The sequence below is a fragment of the Aotus nancymaae genome, unplaced genomic scaffold, assembly GCF_030222135.1.
Source record: "Aotus nancymaae isolate 86718 unplaced genomic scaffold, 86718_ANA_hifiasm-v0.15.2.pri h1tg000001l, whole genome shotgun sequence".
NCBI lineage: Eukaryota > Metazoa > Chordata > Mammalia > Primates > Aotidae > Aotus > Aotus nancymaae.
In genome coordinates, this window is record NW_026988412.1 from 10811273 (window position 1) to 10830558 (window position 19286).

At 35.0% G+C, this 19286-nt stretch overlaps 1 protein-coding gene across 2 annotated transcripts in view; it reads right to left on the reverse strand.

Moving 5' to 3' along the window:
• MACROD2 (mono-ADP ribosylhydrolase 2) overlaps positions 1-19286 on the reverse strand; it is a 2078532-nt gene that overhangs the window by 1301449 nt on the left and 757797 nt on the right. The window lies entirely within an intron of this gene.

Below are 19286 nucleotides of genomic sequence, written 5' to 3' on the forward strand. Positions count from 1 at the left end.
GTCAAGATGTAAAGGGAAATTCCTGGTAGTGAAGAGCTGAAAGCAGCTGGGAGGCCTGAATGGTTATTTTAGTTGACTGAGTTCATGGTAAAGGGAACACTGTTCTTGTTTCCATTCCCAAAGGAGTCAGTTAACTGTTATTTTCCATGGAAATAAGTATCACCTTCCTAATAGGAGAGGAGTAGCCATGATGTGGTAATTTGAAGGCAGGATTAGGGCAGGATTGGGGCAGGGCACGGGGACTCCAGAGGTTATCTGGCTAAGGTGTCTTCAAACTGTTCCTTCAGAGCCCTAGAGATTAATATTCAGCTCTCTGAGAGACCAGGAGGAACTGCTTCCATATTCTTTAGTTTTTCAGGAAATTTTCTGGTAAGTTGTCATCAGAAGCAAATGGGTCTTTATTTTCCACAAAGCTCTGACTTCAGCCACCTGACTAAAGGGTCCCAATGAGGTAACACCTCCTCTCCAACATAGGACACTAGCATAGCTACAGCAAGTTGGACCTGGGCAGGGGTTAAATCGCCTGGTACATATAATGAGAGGCATTTATTGAGCACTTACAGCAGGCCAGCAACTCCTACAAATGTTGTACATTAACTCATTAAAGCCTCATAACAACCCAATGAATGAGTACAATTATTGTACCTCTTTTTACAGATGAGGAAACTGGCACGTTCTTTGGTGAAGTAGATAGCTTTGTAAAAAGTGGAACCAGAATTGGATGGCTGAAAGTCTATAACCACAGTCATAGCTTTAACCACTATAATACCCACCTCTGAACATATTTAAAAACCTAGGGAAATGTTCTGAGGTATGCTCTTAGTGCTATAACACTGCTTCTGCAGGACACCCATCAGCCATGATATTCTGCAGAATCAAAACATGTCAGGTGGCTCCTTAGACAACCCCACTTCTACCATACTCAGATAGGCCTATAAAAATATAGACATTTACCAAGAAGTACATTCTCCTTTTCATTCAGAATCTATTCAAAGGGTAAACTACTTTACAAAAATACAGCTAACCTAATTTTTTTAGTTGGCTGTATTGTGGAGGATAAAGATTTTAAAAATTGGTTCTGAAAAGTACAAGTCAAGGTACTAAATTCCAGTACTTTCAGGATGCCCAGAAAGTCCCTGATCCAGTTTCTAGCCCAGCTCCCTGAAAATCAAAGGCAATAAATGATTCAGAAGAAACCTAATGTAGGCTAGCTAATGCTACCTCCTTATGATCGCTGGAGGAACAGTCAAATCTGAAATGTACCCTACAGCCTGTGAAAAGAAATGCACTATAGTGGTTACCTATTGCCGAGAAACAAATCATCCCTAAACTTAGTGGCTGAAAAACACAAACATTTCTTACTTCTGATTTTGTGGGTTGGGTGAGTAGTTCTTCCAGTCTCTACCGGTTTGGCTGGGCCTTGATGATCTAGGATGGCAAACTCTTTTGTTAGGGTCCTTAGTTGGGACCTCTCTACAAAGGTATCTCATCCTCTAAAAGGCTAACTCAGATTTCTTCGGACAGTGAAAAAGGGTCTCAGCTACAAGAAAGAGCAAGTCAAATGCAAAAGCACTTCTTAAGCCTTTGCTAGAGCCATTTTTGCCACTGTTCCATCAGCCAAAGTAAGTTACGTGGTCTAATCCAAAGCTGATACGGGAGGGGCCTACTCAGTGTGTGAAAATAAAGATGTGAACTATGACTGTCATTTTCTAACAAGCTACTACATTTTAAGTTTTTAAAGTTAAATTCACTTAATATAGATGGAAATATCTGAAAAAAAGCTAAGAGAGTGTATGTAAAGCTTTCTCACCACATAACTCTGTGAGATAATACATATGTTAATTAGCTAGATTTAGTCATTCCACAAGATACCTATACTTCCAAACAATACATTGTAAATACATATGTTAATTAGCTAGATTTAGTCGTTCCACAAGATACCTATACTTCCAAACAATACATTGTACACAGTAAATACATACAATTTTACCTGTCGATTTGAAAAAGATTTAAAGAAGTAAACTGGGTTTTACCTGAAAACACAGTTTCTATGATGTTACCAGTAAAATTTCTATTCAAAGAACCAAAAATCTACCCTATGTCCATGCAGCATCTTGCATATGTGCTTCACTTTATATCATAAATATCTCTGTATTAGTGTATCCTGGCTGCTATAAAAACGTTCAACAAACTTATCACTTAAAACAACACAAATTTATTATCTTATTGTTCCGGAGGTCAAAAGTCCAAGATCTGTTTCACCGATCTAAAGCTGAGGTGTTATCAAGTTGATTTTTTTCTGGAGGCTCTGAAGACAGCATCTAATTCCTTGACTTCTTCAGCTTCTGGTGTCTGCCTATTTTCCTTCACTTGTGGGCCCTTCTTCCATCTTCAAAGTACAGTCTCTGCTTCTATCAACACATCACCTTCTTTTCTGACTCGGACAATCCCTTTATCTGTCTTTTAAAGACTGTTAAGACTACATCCAGTTCTACCTAGACAATTCAGGATAATCTCCCCATCTCAAAGTCCTTAATCACATCTGCGAAGTGCCTTTTGCCATATAAGGAAACACTCATAGGTTCTGGGGATTAGGATGTGGACATATATGGAAGGACATTATTTAACCTACTATAGTGTATATTAATTTTCTATTGTTGCTGTAACAAATTAACGCAAATTTAGTAGCTTAAACTATACAAATTTATGATTGCAGTGTTGTGTATGACGTAAGTCCAACACAGGTCTCAATGGACTAAGTGTTGACTGGGACATTTGGGAAGAATCCATTTTCTTGTCTTTTCTAGTTACTAGAGTCTGCCCATAATCCTCTTCTTCCTTCATCTTCAAAGCCAGCACTGTTAGACCTCTCTGTGTCTTTTTTACAGTCACATCTCTATCTGATTAAATCACAGCAAGGTTCTCTGCTTTAAGGACTCATATCATTAGATTGGGGTGACCCAAATAATCTAGGACAATCTCCCCATCTCAAGGTCCTTAACTTTAATCACAACTATATAACATCCCTCTGACTCTGTAAGGTAATATTCACAAGTTCCAGAGATTAGGGTGTGGACATTTTGGAAGGACCAGCATTCTTACTACTACGATATGTTACTGGAAAATTGTGTCTAAGTACAAATTGAAATCATATTGAATTGCATTGAAGAAATTGGCTATGTTTTAAAAAAATACATTTGAGTTTTATTTTAGGCTTTCTTAATACCAGTCAAGCTTTTAAAATAAAGTTTATATTACTTTTGAACTATATCGTACAGTTTTAATATTTGAGAGCTCTTTTCCGCTTTTCAATATTTTTCCTAGAATTAGTGTCCAGGGCTAGGAACTTGAGCATAGGAAATCAATATATTGAGTCTATGCTTCAGATTTCAACCATAATTTTAACCCTTATTTTTTAAAAAAGTAAAATTTTACTAGTATAGCTGAATTGAAAGGAACATACTTGGAAGTAATATAATGATAGTTTATACTAAGTACTATTCTCTCTCTGTCTCTTTCTCAAAACTGTTAATAATAATCAAACCTAAATTTGACCTTGTTTGCAATTCCAGACCTTTATTAGACATCTATTTTCTACCTCACCACAAATACAACTAAGGAGAAATGGCTATATGTAACCATGACTCCATATTTCTACAGTTTTTGAAATTATTAAAACTTTTCTCAATAGTCAGCTCTGCTTCTCAAATTAGAAAATCATTTTCAGAAATTGCCTCCTTCTTTCTCAAACTGGTGAAGTGGTTTTCCTGGGGATTCACACTCCATTTATAAACAACTGAATATTAACCAGCAACAACCTCAGCTCAAAACTGGCTCTGATAAAAATTCTTATAAAATTTCTTCCTACAACAGTTTTTGCAAAAGGACTTAAATCCTTTATTCAAATTATTGAGCACAAAATTTAAGGAAAGTTTTTCAGTACAGACTTAATAGTGAGCTAATGACACTCTATCTGTGTTTCCAAACACTCTTGTTATATTCTTGAACTATCATTTTTCTCTCTCATGACAGTAAAAATGTTTGGCATATTGAACTTCTATGAAAGTAGATGAAGACGTGTACAATACAGTAATAACTCCTGAAAGTGCTTAATGTATTTGTTTCTTGCCTAAAAAATGTTTTCAAACAACTGCTTTAGTTTTTTTGATTTTTTAATTCTATAGGCTCATTTTTAAAAACTGGGTGTGAATTTATGACACCTTGTGACTACATTCATATGATGCATTCTTTTTTTATTTATTTATTTAAAAAGTATTTATTAAGGAGCTATGGGAACTTGGCACTTAGAAGCCACAAATAGTGGGCACCAGGCCCACTGGTATATAGTTGTACATAATTAGACTTAGAGTTCCTAATCAATAGACAGACTATATAAATATTTCTTCCAGGTGAGCAGAGGTAAATACTTTTATTTTTTAATTTTTATTTTTTTATTATACTTTAAGTTCTGGAATACATGTGCAGAATGTGCAGGTTTGTTATGTAGGTATACCTGTGCCATGGTGGTTTGCTGCATCCATCAACTCGTCACCTACATTAGGTATTTCTCCTAATGCTGTCCCTCCCTTTGCCCCTGAACCCCCAGTAGGCCCTGGTGTGTGATGTTCCACTCCCTGTGTCCATATGTTCTCATTGTTCAACTTCCACTTATGAGTGAGAACATGCAATGTTTGGTTTTCTGTTCCTGTGTTAGTTTGCTGAGAATCATGGTTTCCAGCTTCATCCATATCCATGCAAAGGACATGAACTCATTGTTTTTTATGGCTGCATAGTATTCCATGGTGTATATGTGCCACATTTTCTTTATCCAGTCTATCATTGATGTACATTTGGGTTGGTTCCAAGTCTTTGCTATTGTGAATAGTGGTGCAATAACCATACGTGTGCATGTGTCTTTATAGTAGAATGATTTATAATCCTTTGGGTATATACCCAGTAATGGGATTTCTAGACCAAATGATATTTCTGGCTCTAGATCCTTGAGGAATCACCACACTGTCTTAGCAAAAAGAACAAAGCTGGAGGCATTATGCTACCTGACTTCAAACTACACTATAAGGCCACAATAACCAAAACAGCATGGTACTGGTACAAAATAGATACATGGACCAATGCAACAGAGCAGAGGCCTCAGAAATAACACCACACATCTACAACCATCTGATCTTTGACAAACTTCACAAAAACAAGCAATGGGGAGACTGGGCACAGTGGCTCACGCCTGTGATCCCAGCTCTTTGGGAGGCTGAGGTGGGCAGATCAGCTGAGGTCAGGAGTTCGAGACCAGCCTGACCAACATGGTGAAACTCCATCTCTACTAAAAATACAAAAAATTAGCCAGGCATGGTGGCATGTACCTGTAATCCCAGCTACTCAGGAGGCTGAGGCAGGAAAATTGCATAAACCCAGGGGCCAGAGGTTGCAGTGAGCTGAGATAGCACCATTGCACTCCAGCTTGGGCAACAAGAGCGAAACTCCATCTCAAAACAAACAAACAAACAAAAAAACAAAACAAGCAATGAGGAAAGGATTCTCTATTTAATAAATGGTGTTGGGAAAACAGGCTAACCATATGCAGAAAACTGAAACTGGACACCTTCTTTACACCTTATACAAAAATCAACTCAAGATGGATTAAAGACTTAAACTTAAGACCTAAAACCATAAAAAACCTAGAAAAAAACATAGGCAATATCATTCAGGACATAGGCATGGGCAAAGACTTCATGAATAAAACACCAAAAGATATGGCAACAAAAGCTAAAATTGACAAATGGGATCTAATTAAGCTAAAGAGCTTCTGCACAGTAAAAGAAACTATCATCAGAGTGAACAGGCAACCTACAGAATGGGAGAAAATTTTTGCAATCTGACAAAGGGCTAATATTCAGAATCTACAAGGAACTTAAACAGATTTACAAGAAAAAAACAAACAACCTCATCAAAAAGTAGGCAAAAGATATGAACAGACACTTCTCAAAAGAAGACATTTATGTGGCCAACAAACATATGAAAAAAAAGTTCATCATCACTGGTCATTAGAAAAATGCAAATCAAAACCACAGTGAGATACCATTTCACACCAGTTAGAATGGCGATCATTAAAAAGACAGGAAACAAAAGATGCTGGAGAGGATGTAGAGAAATAAGAATGCTTTTATACTGTTGGAGTGTAAATTAAATACTTAAAGAAAATGCATGTGACTATGATTTTCAGCAGGAAAGAATGCCAGGACAATTTAATGTGGAAAGAAGAGTCCTTCCCCAAAATGCTCCTGGGACAATTGAATATCCACATGCAAAAGGGTGGAGTTGGACTCTTGCCTCATATCATATGCAAAAATTAGCTCAAAGTGGATCACTGCCTTAAGTGTTAAAGTTAAAACTGTAACAAGCTTGCAAATCTCATAACCCTGGATTAGTCAATGGTTTCTTATATATGACACCTAAAGCATGAGCAGCAAAAGAAAAAATATTGCACCTTATTAAATTAAAAATTGTTGTGCTTCAAAAGACATTATCAAGAAAGTGAAAGAACAATCCAAGAATGGAGAAAATGTTTGTAAACCATGTATCTATTAAAGGTTTAGTATCCTGAATATATAAAGAACTCTTAAAACTCAACAATAAAAAACCAAAAACCCAAATGAAACAATGGGCAAAGGATTGTCCAAAGAAGATATAGAAATGTTCAATAAGCACTTGAAAAGATGTTCAACATCATTAATCATTAGAGAAAGGAAAATAAAAACCATAACATAGCATTTCAGACCTACTGTAAAAGAGACAAATAATACAAAGTGTTGGTGGGGACACAGAAAAATTGGAATTTTTATACATTGCTGGTGGGAATATAATATGGTGCATCCACTTTGGAAAACCATTTGGTAGTTCCTCAAAAAATTAAATATGGAGTCACCATATGCCCCAGAAATTAACTCCATTCCTAGTTAAATACATATGATGCATTCTTAAAAAGAAAATGTTTCTTTGCCAAATAATTCCCTTGTAAGCATCATACAACCCATTGGACTAATGGAAAATTTAAAATATGCATGGGAAATTTAATTTTTCAAAACTTATTTTCAGTAATTTTGATCATTTCCATATTCTGTCAATAGTGGAATTTCCTTTTTTCTTCTTACATGATGTCAGAATTGTACATAGTAGAATGATATCAGAAAATATACCTAATGAAATTACCTAATGAGTTAAATACACCTATTCTCACATTTCAGGATTGCATAAGGTTGAATTAAATCAGTAAATAGACTTAATCATCATTCACAATTTATATCTAACACCAACCTCATAACACTGTTTTGAGAGGCTGACCAATGTGGTAATAATAGCTCCAACATTACCTTCTCTGAGTTCTCGCCACGGTTAAAAAATATTACTGCTTATGGATAAAAATGATTTTTAGAAATATGTAGGCAAGTGAACATGATACATGGTCTAAAGTAAAACAGAGTGCTTAAATCAAGTTATATATGTGCTGCAATAATTTTATACATATGTGTGTGAATATTGATACAAATAATTCAAATTCTGAACTTCTCCTCACTTGAAAATTAATAAAAGTTGGACTTTACTTTGTTAATGATGACAATATATAAATGACTGAAATGAACACTGTTCATTTCGTGGCAAAGCTTTTAAATGAATAAGTCAGATTAATTACTTCTGAATGATTTGCTTTTTTTCTCACAGAAATCCAATGTATTATTAAGATGCCTAGACTCTTCTGATAATAAACCAAGGTGAGCCTTCCATCAGCACACACAAAGGAGCTGAAGCAGAACTCACAACAGCACACACAACCCAGTATGCTAATCCCCAACAAAGGAGAAGGGCCCACAAAGGGGCACGGTGGCAGAAAACTCTCAGAAGAGGGTCCACTTCAGTAAAAGATTTTCTATGAGCGCATTAATATTTACCAATGCCAAGAGACCTGGTCTTTTTTTTCTTTCATTTAGCCACAAATGCCTCCTCAATATTATTCCTATATTGAGACAGCATTAGAAAAATAAACTATGCATATAAAAGAAGCCTCAAATGAAAGACAAGCAGCTTTTAAGATAAGCTTGCTTTCGGTGTAAGCATCTGTACCCAGAAGACCATTTACACAAATTAGCATATTTTATCTACTGTAAAAAAAACCATGAAATAATTCACATATGCAAGATAGTTTAATTTAAATCACTATCAGGGAATGCTTGAGCATTTTAGCACACCCCACAAAAACGCAAGTTCTGATAAGCAAGGCAAAGATTTGCCACTTAAAAAGAAAACTAGTAGGAAGAATGTTTTCCGATTGCAAGCAATGTTTTCTGTTGAATTATTTAGTAGGGTGACAGAGAAATAGCACTGGAGGCAGACAGGCCAGAGTTTCAGTTTTGCATCTTACTCTAGTTGTGCAGTGTTGAGTAAATTACTCAGTCTCTCTGATCCTCAGATTTTCCATCTGTAAAATGGTTCATAAGACTTACCTTGTGTGGTTTTAACAAGTTTAAGAGACTATGCTCAAAATGCTTAATATAATAAATAGTCCATTCTAAACCTTTACTAAATGGAGGAATTTTGGTTTTTGTTTCGTATCTATTTGAAGAACTTTAAAGAATAAAGATAATAAAAAACATCATCCCCCTACCCTGAGAAAAGCACTATCGCTAATTGGTGAATATCCTTCTAGTTCTTTCTCTATATGTACATATAAGCTTGTACGCATGCTTTGCAAATTTTTACTTTATAAATATGGATTCCTACTTTACATACAATCATCTCGCTTGCTTCCCCATCCATGCCCTACCTTAATATACCATGAATACATTTCCATATATTTAATATCATTTTACATAATTTTTTACAACATCATTTTAACTGCAATGGTCTTTTATTATGTGAATATATCACCGTATTTGGGATGCTTCCAACATTTAGTCTATGTGTAAAAAACAGAGCAATGTATATAGCTGGCTACCAATAAGTATTTGTATACATCCTAATCTTCTTTTAACCCAAACATAATTATGACAACATCCCACAAACAAAATCATGTATATATTTTTCTTTCCTTCAACCTGAAAACATGCATTTCTACAAATTTTTCTATTAAAAGTTTTCTAATATTTAATTTTTGAGTAGATAATACATTTGTTTATCTTATAAGTTGTTTTTATATAAACAAAGAGTAGACAGTGAAAAACCCTGTGCCCGTCCATGGTCTTCTTTATCCACTTCTACCTCATCTACCCCACAGGTAATGTTGCCATTAACATATATAATCTTTTATAATTTACCTTTGAGCATGTAAGTGAAGTTCATATATAATCTTTTATAATATACCTTTGAGTATACAGGTGAAGTTCATATTCACCTGTATACTCAAAGGTAAATTATAAAAGATTATATATGTTAGTGGCAACGTTACCTGTGGGGTAGAATATGTTCATATTCACTTATTCAATATGTACCTTTGAGTACATATTCACCTATATACTCAAAGGTAAATTATAAAAGATTATATATGTTAATGGTAATAATGGTAATTATTCTGTTCTTCTTTGCCAAATTGGATAGCATACAATATACATCATACATACTTCGCTTTTTCCACTTAATATACAGTTATTTCCATATCTGTACTTAAAGAGGTTTTTAATTCTTTTATAGTTGCATAGTATTCCATTGTATGTTTTTATCATAATCATACTAGATTTCTAGAAGTAAAATTATGAGAGCAAGAGTAAAAATATTTTTGAGACTACTGATTCATACTGTTAAATTATTTCCTCCAAATGCTATACCAATTTAAAGTCCTAACAGCCATCAACATATGATGGTATATATTTCGCTTGATATACCTACTTCATCATTCCTCTATGGAATTGAACATTATGATTTAAAGGTTTTACAAATATTGTAAGAAAATGGCAACTCCCATAAATTCCACTTATGTATTTTTATTAATTAGTGATGTGGAACTTTTCAAATATTTGCTAACTATGCTTAGCAAACATCTATTTCTATTTTTTTCTCACATTTTGATTAAAGTGTTAGTATTTTCCCTTTTGTTTTCCAATAGCGTACTCTATACTAAGGTTACTTGTGAATTTTATTTTTACATCATTATTTCCCTTTTAATTTCATTTGTGATGTTTAAATTATTTGGAAATGGCTTGAGTGGATATTTTATGTAAAGTATATATATAAATATACATAAATATATAATTTGCAGAAATAATAGACTCAAAGAAATTAGTAAATTCATTTATTCCTGCATGGATGCATTTGTTCATTCAAAATGGGTCAAATATCCATGTTTGCCAAGTACTGTTCTAGGCACTGACAGAGCACAATCAGTTCCAGCCCTCACCTACTTACATTTCAATGAGGGAAAAAATAAAGGAGGGGAAGAGGCTGGAGACTAGTGGGTGAGATGAATTTTCATTTTACCTTTTTTGGTTTTAGATAGGGTAGGAGGCATTGAAGGTACCGGTTTTAAAAAGGATTAGACCTCCTTACAGTTTAAGGCCATTACCAAATAGAAATAGCTTTTTTATATCACCAAAGTTGTTCTTTATGATCAGAAGGAGTGTTTTAGTCCTCTTTATTCAGGCTTTAGACATTTTTCACCTTGGATAACATTTTTGCAATAATTCTGTGTTAATTATATTTTGCCTTTTATAAATGTTTGCCTAAACAGCTTTCAGGAAACTGACTTTTAAAATACTCTTCTAAAAATTCCCAAAACCAACCACTTTCATCGTCAGATTTCAATCTTATTTCAAGAGATGAAAAAGCAACACCGATAGAAAAAAAATGTTGAGAAAATGAAAATAGTTTGTAAATCTCTGAAATAAGTATATAGCAACTATTATCAGAGGTGAACGTAAACCAACCAGGAGTGTGTAGAGTGAGGACATAATAAACAACTAACTCCTAGCATGTACTGATATTTTGTTAACATCTGGCATAGACCAGCTTTCAGTTCTTCCAAAGAAACTTTTTTCTAGCTATAGAAAACAAACTATCCATCTGACAAAGGGCTAATATCCAGAATCCACAAAGAACTTAAACAAGTTTACAAGAAAAAAACAAACAACCCCATAAAAAAGTGGGTGAAAGATATGAACAGACACTTCTCAAAAGAAGACATATATGCAGCCAACAAACATATGAAAAAAAGTAAAGCTCATCATCACTGGTCATCAGAGAAATGCAGACGAAAACCACAATGAGATATCATGTCAGGCCAGATAGAATGGCAATCATTAAAAAGTCAGGAAACATCAGATGCTGGAGAGGATGTGGAGAAATAGAAATGCTTTTACACTATTGGTGGGAGTGTGAATTACTTCAACCATTGCAGAAGACAGTGTGGCGATTCCTCAAGGATCTAGAACTAGAAATACCATTTGACCCAGCAATCCCACTACTAGGTATATACTCAAAGGATTATCAATCATTCTACTATAAAGACACATGCACACATATGTTTATTGCAGCACTATTCACAATAGCAAAGGCTTAGAACCAACCAAATGCCCATCAGTGATAGACTGGATAAAGAAAATTTGGCACATATACACCATGGAATACTATGCAGCTATAAAAAAAGAATGAGTTCATGTCCTTTGTCAGAACATGGATGAAGCTGGAAACCATGATTCTCAGCAAATTAACACAGGAACAGAAAACCAAACACTGCATGTTCTCACTCATAAGTGGGAGTTGAATAATAAGAACACATGGACACAGGGAGGGAAACATCACAAACTGGGGCCTGTTGTGTGGTGGGGGGCTAGAGGAGGGATAGTATTAGGAGAAATGCCTAATGTAGATGACGGGTTGATGGGTGCAGCAAACCACCACGGCACGTGTGTACCTATGTAACAAACCTGCATGTTCTGCACATGTATCCCAGAACTTAAAGTAGATACCAAAAAAAAAGTTATTAAAAAAAAAAAAAAACAGTGGTACAGATTCTGTTGTGTAATTTTCTTAACATCTTCTAATAAAAAAAATCAGGTCCAAGAAGTATCTATTTGTTTCCATTTTTGCTGCTAAATGTACTCGCTAAGTGCTTTGGCTTTGAAAATACACCAATCAGAATCAAATCTCTTATTAACCATGTATGTGATGTTATATAAATCATAAACTTTCTGTGCCTTTGTTTCCTCATATTAAAATAAAAAATAGGAAGGGTATTTCATAGAGTTGTCATCATGTTTAAATGGGCAAATCCATGCAAAACTCTTAGAATAGCACCTTGTGCAGACTGAGTATTATTATCTATGATTATAACTAATATTAATGATATCACTGTTGTTGTGGAGATATTTCATGTAAATACATGAGGGATGTTTGGTTTGGTTACTGACTATTGTATTTGAAAAAACACTTCATTTATTTTTAATTTTTTAATATTTAAACTTTGCCATTTTAAAGTATACAATCCAGTGACATTCGGTAACTTTTCACAATGTTGTACAGCAGTCACCACTGTCTAGTTCCACATTTTCATCACCCCAAAAGGAAACCCCATACCCATTAAGCAGCCACTCTCCACTCCCGTCTCCCTCTGGCAACCACTAATTTACTTTATGTCTCTATGGATTTTCCTATTCGGCATATTTTATATAAATGGAGTAACACAATTTGTGGCCTCTGTGTCTGGATTTTTTCACTTAGCATAATGTTTCTGAGGTTCATCCACATTGTTGCCTGTGTTAGTATTTCATTTCTTCTTATGGCCAAATAATATTCCATTATGTATATATTTTTTATTTTTTATATATATGCGTGTGTGTGTATATATATATATATATATATATATGAGACATTTCCTTAAACCATTCATCAAATGATGGCTATATGGGCTTGTTTCTACCTTTTGGTTATTGTGAATATTGCTGCTATAGACATTTGTGTACAAGTTTTTGTTTGAACACTTGTTTTCAGTTCTTTGGCATCTGTACCTAGGAGTAGAATTGCTGGATCATATGGCAATTCCATATTTAATGTATTGAAGAATCACCAAACTTTTCCACAGTAGCTGCATCACTTTATTTATTCATTCATTCATTCATTCATTCATTCTGAGATAGGGTCTGGCTCTGTCACCCAAGCTGGAGTGTCGTGGTGCAACCTCAGCTCACTGCAACAACTATCTCCTGGGCTCAGGTGATCCTTCCACCTCAGCCTCCCAAGTAGCTGGGACTACAGGCATGTGCCATAATCATGTCCAGCTAATTTTTTATTTTTTAAAATAGAGACAGGGTTTTGCCACATTGCTCAGACTGGTCTCAAACTCCTGGGCTTAAACAAGCCACCCACACCTCAGCCTCCTAAAGCACTGGGATTACAAACGTGAGCCACCATGCCAGCCTGGTTGCACCACTTTATACTTCCACCAGCAAAATATGCAGGGTCCATTCAATTTCTCAACATTCTCGCCAACACATTTTACTTGTTTATTATTATTATTATTATTATTATTGGCCATTTTCATGGGTGTGAAGAGGTATTTCACTATGGTTTTCAGTTGCACTTCCCTAAAGACTTAGAGTGCGGACACTTGTTCATGTGCTTCTTGGCCATTTGTATACCTTCTTTAGTGAAATGTCTTTTCAAGTTCATTGTCTAATTTTTACTTACATTTTTTCTCTTTCAGTTGCTTAGTTGTAAGTGTCCTTTATATATTCCAGATAGACTCATCAGATATGACCGGCAAATATTTTCTCCCATTCAGTGGGCTGTCCTTTCACTTTCTTCAGTGTCCTTTGAGGCACAGAAGAGCTCTTTTATTTTGATAAAGTCTAATTTATCTATTAATTTTTCTTCTTTTATTGCTTGTTGGTGTCGTGTATAGGAATCCATTGCCAAATCTAAGTCATGAAAACTTACTCCTATTTTTTTGTACATGGTATGAGGTAAGGGTTCCATGTCATCCTTTTACATATGAATATTCAGTTATCACAGTACTATTTGTTGAAGATATTATTCCTTGTCCATGCAATCGTCTTGACAGTCCTATTGAAAATCAGTGGTCCATAGATGTATGGATTTATTTCTAGGGCTGAATTCTATTTCATTGGTCTATCTGCCTATGTTCATGCCAGTACCACGCTGTTTTGAGTACTGTATTGTTGTAGTAAGTTTTAACATTGGGAAATGTGAAACTTCCAACTTTTTTCTTCTTTTCCAAGGTCATTTTGGCTAGGGGTCAAAAGACTTTAGTTCTAATAAAGTTACCATTAAGAAAAAAAAACAGTTGTTTTTTGGATGAAGACATAACAAGGACCTGGTAGTTGTTAGTACCTTGCTATAAATTTTCATATAAAATATTTCTCAGCTATTGTAAGAGTGAAGTCTTGGCTGAAAAAGGGGTGGGGAGGAATATATTTTCAGAGTCTTTGATGGTTTTTAAAATGTGTCAGAATGGGAGAAATGAGAGGGTAAGGGAGCTTAATGATAACTATTTGAAATCAGTAATAAAAGATCATTTTTGAAAGTGCCTAATACAGTATCTGATATTTTCCAACAAAAGCCTTGTGAAGTAGTCAGAGCACATGTGATTATCCTAAAAATACAAATGGAGAAAGCAAGGCACTCAGAGGTTAAGCAATTAGCTCAATATTGCATAGCAAATAAGTACTAGAGCCCAAACAAAATACGATGTCCTCGAATTCTCAAGTTGGTTCTATTTTAGCTCGACAAGTCAACATCAGCCTTGGATAAACTTGGCTTCATTTATAATTTTATCCCAGTTTGGGGAAAAAAAACATCTATTTTATAATGCATCAAAGCTTTTATAATTGCTTCTGCAGGTTCATTGTTTATTCCAAGTTCTCAGAGAAACAGATGTAAAATGCAGATGCCAAGCACAGATTCTAATTCTTCCCAGAGTCATCTGTGTGTAGATTTACCATCTATGAATTCATTTTCTTACACTCTATGCTATGCTGTATTTCTTCGCCATGTACTGATACATTATCAATTGCTTACTCTCTTTGCCCTCACAAAGTTTTTGTTTGACCTTTAAATTATTATTAACTACAAAATATTTTTATCTACAATTAAGCAACATAAATTTTTATGTATATTCTTGGATTTAAAAACCCATGCAGGAAAAGGGATACCTGTATGGGAGTAGCCTGAACAGCCTCCTATGTATCTGTTCACTATCCCCAATCAAAGTATCACAGGAATATTATAAAATATAAAGGATGCAATTAGAAGAAGTCTTATTTTTATTGCCCTTTGGAGCACTTACTTAATGCCAAAAAAAGATAAACACTATGCATTTCATAGGTAACTAGGATGTGTCTGAAACTCCGGAGTCCAATGCAGTAAGAATCACTCAATCCAAGCTCTTTTAAAGCAGTGTGTCAAACAGTCTTGTTATAAATATGCATCAGGAAAAATGTACTCACTTTCATAAGAAAGTAGACATAAGAATTTCCACTGAAAGCTTGAGTCATTATGGCCTAATACAAACTGAAATTCAATTTCAATTATCTCAAGTATGGCTATGTTATGTCTTTTATTCTTCTATTTGGTGAGACGACAATCTTGGTAATTGAATATTAATTTTCTCCAAAAAAGCATTCCAAACTCTTCTTCAAAGAAGGTGTTAAGCTTATTAATTCATTCTTTAACAAGAGGACAAAGTTCATGACTTGCTGTATAAGAAATAAGAACTCCTAGGGGCCTAGAAGTTTTAATCAAAGATTGAAGGGGAAGAAAAAGTGAATGAGCCAGAAGGCAGAAGAATGTGAGGAGGTCACCTAACTTTTCAGGGGAAAAGAAAAAATAAAAATCCTTTCCAGAGCTCAAAGTAAAATAACAGAGCAAAGCAATCAGAAGTACAAATTCCTCCTGAGGTACGGGCTAAAACATCGACTTTCCTTTATAATGCCACTTTAATTTCTGGTACGATTCCAAAGCAAAGGTTTATGTTTCATGATATTGTCAACTTTGCATAAGACTACTTGTGTTACTTGTGACTTACACGGCCTTAGGGACACTATTGATTTTTTTTTCCCCTCATAAATCTAAAAATGCTCTCTGCCTTCCCAGTGGACTCCTTATATTTATTGGTGTCTATCCTAAAACAACAGTTCAAGGTTGAAGTTATGAAAACATTTGGGGCTCTAATTTACCACAAAGAAAGTCCAACAAAGATTACAGATAATACATAGCACTCAAAGTTTGCCCAAGAAATACTAGAAACACCTGCCGCCAAATACACACACGCTTTATTTTTCTCCAATAGGTGTTGCTACATGGGAAAATTACAAAATGGCTCCAGCCACAGTCTCCTCCAAAATACCTAAGAACTCTCCACCTTTTCAAAGCCTTACTGGACTATAAATATTCCCTTTCTGTTGTGTTAGAGAAGTCATTTTCAAACTTTTGTTCACAGAAGCCCCTTTACATTCTTAAAAATTAAGACCTTACCATTATGTTTCTATGTGTATATCCATATTTACCATATTAGAAATTGAAGTGAGAGGCCGGGCGCAGTGGCTCACGCCTGTAATCCCAGCACTTTGGGAGGCCAAGGCGGGTGGATCACGAGGTCAAGAGATCGAGACCACCCTGGTCAACATGGTGAAACCTTGTCTCTACTAATACAAAAAATTAGCTGGGCATGGTGGCGCGTGCCTGTAATCCCAGCTACTCGGGAGGCTGAGGCAGGAGAATTGCCTGAACCCGGGAGGCGGAGGTTGCGGTGAGCCGAGATCGCGCCATTGCACTCCAGCCTGGGTAACAAGAGCGAAACTCCGTCTCAAAAAAAAAAAAAAAAAAGAAATTGAAGTGAGAATTAAAAAAATATTTAATTCATGTAAAGATTAACAATCCATTACAGATGAATACAAATAACATATGAAAATCACCATATTTTCAAAACCAAAAAATTTAGTGAGAAGAATGGCATTGTTTAAATCTGCAAATATCTTTAACGACTGGCTTTAGAGAAAGACAACTGGATTCTCATATCTGCTTCTGCATTTGATATGTTAAGACATCACCTGTTATGTAACCCTCTGGAAAATATCATGCATTTAAGAGAGAAAAAGGGTTAAAAAAAGACACATCACACATTCATATTTAAATGAAAATAGTATTGACCTCATGAACCCTCAAAAAGGGCCTGGGGGACCTCCAGAGGTCCCTATACCACACTTTAAATACTAGTGCTTTAGACTATCCCAAAATCATACAGAAATTGAAGCCACATAAAGGAGATAACTATTAGCAAACTCCTACCAAGGAAATAACAATGGCAGCATCATGCTATGGTTTCTGTAACTATTTCTTCTAAATAAATATCCCACCAGTTATAGTTATCTTTCCTTCTGAGTTCGAAGGAGAGACTGGGACTGAGTGTCAGTACCACGTGGCACATTGGAAAGGCTGCCAGGTCTTCTAAGAGATCGTGGATCATGTTTAGAAAAGTAGATTCAGCGACACAAGTTATTTCTCATTTAAACTATCTCTGTAATGAGGACAAATATGATGTGTTCTCTAATCCTGCATTATAAGGCCAGTATAAACTCAGGACAGGCATGTTTCCTCCCAGGTAGGTCAGCAAAGGTCTCATCTCTTTAAAGTGTTGTTTTTAATGGTATCTTTATATCGTTAAACATATGATTTTTCTCATTCAATATTGAACACTATTTTTACATTTTTCTTGTTGGATTCAGGAAGGGCAGACAAGGTCATGAACACAAAATAGTTCCTGAAATTACAGAAGGCAATATTTTTTATGCAAAATTAGTGTGCATGTGTGTGTGTGCGTGTAAAAACTTTTTGGTTCATATACAGCTAATTTCTATTATTTTATAGTTTACTATTTAAAATATACTTAATTTAACAATGTTTAAAGGTAATCTGAATTCACCTCTTGAATACCGGAAAGATCTTTTTAAAAGCACATTAAACCTGATCTCCCTGTTATCAGCTACATGTAACTTGTGTACAGTATTATTTTAATCTGTTTCTTAATCTTATGAACAGATGCTATTATTGGCTTATACAGTCAATATTATATTAGATTTATCGACATATTTACTAATTTCTTTTCTCACTATTTATTTTTATACTTGCCCCATCCTTCTAGGATTCTCTTCTTGAATCCTAAAAGCAAGCATCTGTTGCTGGTAAATTCTTTGTTCTTAATTTCATGGAAGGTGTCTTTATTTCGCTCTCCTTCTTTAAAGACAATTTCACTGGGTTTATAAGTCTATTTTGACAGCTATTGTTCCCAGCACTCTAAAGCTTTTATTCCAATGTTTTCCATCTTTCACTGATGCTATGGGAGAGACCTGCCAGTCTAATGGATGTTGGTCATGTGGGTACATCGTCCTTTCTCAGTGGCTGCTTTTACAATTTTATTCTTGTCTCTGGAGAAGTATGATTGGGCCTCAGTGTGTTTAGGTGTAGATTCCTTTTTATTTTTCTGCTTGGGATTTGTTGGTATTCCTGAAACTAAGGATTTATGTCTTTCATTGATTCTGGAAAATTCTTACCCATTTTATTGTCAAATACCAGTGTCCTCCATTTTCTGTATGCTCTCCCCTGGAATTTCAGTTGAACATGTGCTAGATCTGCTCACCATACCCTCTACATCCCTTCATCTGGCTCCCATATTTTCTACATCTTTGACTCTTCAGGCTGCAATTATTTTGATCTTCTAGTTTGCCGGGTCTTAACTGTTCATCCATGTTGTGCTCTTTAAAGTTTATTATTTTTAATCGCTAATTTCTATTTGATTCTCCTAAAAAAAGCTGTTTAATCATTTTATATATTCTCTCACCCCTTAATAGCATTTAATTCCCTTTTTATTTTAATAAATGTAATACAAATACTTAGTTACATTCTTACCTAATGATTCTAATACTATAATCCTACTTTGCTGCTTCTATGGGTCCTAGATCATGGTGACTTCCACATACATTTAGTGATTTTTTTTCATACTGAGTTTGTGACCATTTTAACTTTATTCATAAAGTCATTTGTGATTTGTATTAAGAATGTGTACCTCTAACAAGGACTCTCATTTGCTGCTATAAATCATCTAAGAGTACCTTAAAGTAAATATTTAGCTGGGGAGTTTCTGAGCAAATAAGTCCCATGAATGTGTGGTGCCAATCCATTAGATGGTGAGCTTGTAGTTAAAAATACTCCTCACCTTGCATGAGGACTTTGGTTCTTATCCCCCACAGAGACATTAAGGATTGCCCACGTCAAAG